Below are 2,481 nucleotides of genomic sequence, written 5' to 3'. Positions count from 1 at the left end.
ACAAACCTACAGGAGGTGTTTGGGGCATTCAGGTTTCATTTTTGCTGAGTGGGAAAGTCTTGTAAACTGAAGAAGATGACAAATTGGGGGTCTTCAGGGAATTTGTCTTTAATTTGTGTGTCTTGGGAACTGAATCTTGCTTAGATTTAAAGCTTTACAGCTGGGGAAAAGGAATTTCAGATGTTTTGGACTTGGATCAGATATATTGCTTATTTTGTAAGAAAATTGTACCATCCTCCAACTGGTGTTTGAAAACTGCATAAGAGGTGTGAAATGGGGTCTTACTGCGTGTGTACACTGAGCACTCTGTATTTTTACCCGATATTACCTGGTAACCCACAATCCGACTCGAGCAACAACCAACATGTTTCTACTGATGCTTAAAATTAGGGTTGTGGTGTGTACCGGAAGTACTGAAAATATTTTCCTGACCCCAAGCTGCTTTTAAAGTCACGATGTGATACATAAAAGATGTTCAACACCCAGCAACCGTTAACCGTTGTGTTTCCACTGATAGAAATACCGGGTATCCACACCGCATCACTCTGAACCGATCTGTTTCCACTGAGCACATTAACCGGTAAACTAAACCACATTACTCGCCAACCGTTCCCCAGTAGAAACACACAGTTACCCGGTCACTGGACTAGCTAGTTCCAAAGGTGTAAAGAAGATCGCATAAGCATTCTGTGAAGCAATAACACCAAAGATGGAACATGTTTGTCATTCTATTTTCTTCTTCTTTACATTGCCTTGATTGCTTTCTCTCCGTCCATTCTCTCATCTTTAACATTTGTTGTTCTTTTATTTGCATTTCTACAGATGAGGACAACCCAACGCAAATCTTCAACCACATTGCAGCAAATCTCCAAACAAGTAAGACATAGCAGTAATGCAAATTTTGTCAAATTGCATTCACATGGTGTTTCTTTGCATGTTGTTTGGTTTCCATGCTCAATCAAAGGGATTCTAAAAGTGTACCCTGAACTGGACCAAAATAACATGACAATGTATATGTGAAGCTGAATTTATTCTTGATTGCTTTTGCAGAAAAGTGAATCGCATGCATGCTCTTGTGTTCTTCTGTTTTGAGTGTCAAACTGATCGGTTGATGCCCATAATTTTCAACTCGCAAAAGTATGCTCTGTCATTTTTGCGAGTTAGAATCAATTTTAAACTCCATTGTGATATTGTTTGTAACTTAAAAGTCATTGAATAATCATTGCATACCATATGATTTACTACACTGTCAATTTATTTATTTTTCTTGATCATCAATAATAAGAAGTGAATTAATTAAACTGAAGTAGACTCTAACAGCACTGGATGTCCTCAGCATATTTTTATGCTTTTCAAATAGCATATACTATTAATGCAATTAGAAGCAACAAACTTTTCAGAAGTGACTCGACTACAATCACCAGGTGTTCTAATATAAATTTTGTTTCTTTCTACTAGATAATGTTTGGGTTTAGAATGTTTTAAGATTACTTGTTTTTAATTTTAATCTACAGGACCTTTAACATTGAGTGTTCACAAGCTGGACTACCATCAGCACAAGCATGCATCAAAGAAAAAGAAGTGGTATGTTATTAATGCTAAACATAATACCTTTCAGTATGACAAGTGTACCCAGAAAATATTTGTTGCACATTACAAGAATTTGAGGGACTTATCATAACAAAAGAGAGAAACTGATACTGAGGGGAATGAGAATTTTCAGACATTTGACTGAATTCGGGCAGTTTTGCTGTCCAAATTTATGCATTTTTAATTTTATTTTTTCAGCCTGTTTTGGACCTTTTAAGGCCGAATTCACATACCTTTCAGACAGTTTGCAAAAAAGCCATGCATTCTTCTCATGCCTGAAGTGTTGAAACCTGACAAACTTGTGTGTCTCTGAATATATGAGCAAGGGAAGCAACTCAGGAATATTAAAATGAAAGTCAGCAGAAAAGAAGAACTCTTGCAGGCCTAGCCAGAAGAGTTGACTCTTATCTTTGGAATACTACATCTTGCTGATGGATTACACTCAGCCAATACATAAAAGTAGATACAGCCCTAGTCATTAGCTATAAAAGTGCATGATGTAATGCACATTTTATCATTTAAGACTACTTTGTGATTAAAGTTCTGAGGAACATTGCTTATCAATTATTGTATTTTTTTTTTAAATTTCAGATAAGTTGAGCACAAGGAGCAGAGAAGCTGAATGCTGCAACAATAAGTTACATACATGCTACCTTTGGTGGATTGAGAAACGGATTTTGCCTGCCAAATTTTTGTAAAAACTAGTTACGCTAATTATTAAAAACCTAATTACTATCTCAAATTATGTCCAGGTAGTATGCGTGACGAATGTACTACATTTAGGAATTTGCCATCTCTGGCCATGCAATTGAGTGGAATTTTATTTTGCAACTTAAAAATGCTCAGGGCATTACAAAATGTTAACAATATTATTACAGTTGAAAACGGTTC

At 36.0% G+C, this 2,481-nt stretch overlaps 1 long non-coding RNA gene across 1 annotated transcript; it reads left to right on the top strand.

The window, feature by feature from the left end:
- The first annotated feature begins 818 nt into the window (after positions 1–818).
- Positions 819–2,264, top strand: LOC140145563 (uncharacterized). The gene is made up of 3 exons (XR_011858097.1): positions 819–876; positions 1,515–1,584; positions 2,182–2,264. It is a non-coding gene; the product is annotated as an uncharacterized lncRNA (long non-coding RNA).
- The last annotated feature ends 217 nt before the right edge of the window (positions 2,265–2,481 follow it).

Source organism: Amphiura filiformis, unplaced genomic scaffold (genome assembly GCF_039555335.1).
Source record: "Amphiura filiformis unplaced genomic scaffold, Afil_fr2py scaffold_396, whole genome shotgun sequence".
NCBI classification, from domain to species: Eukaryota; Metazoa; Echinodermata; class Ophiuroidea; order Amphilepidida; family Amphiuridae; genus Amphiura; species Amphiura filiformis.
This window is presented reverse-complemented; position numbering and strand designations above follow the sequence as displayed.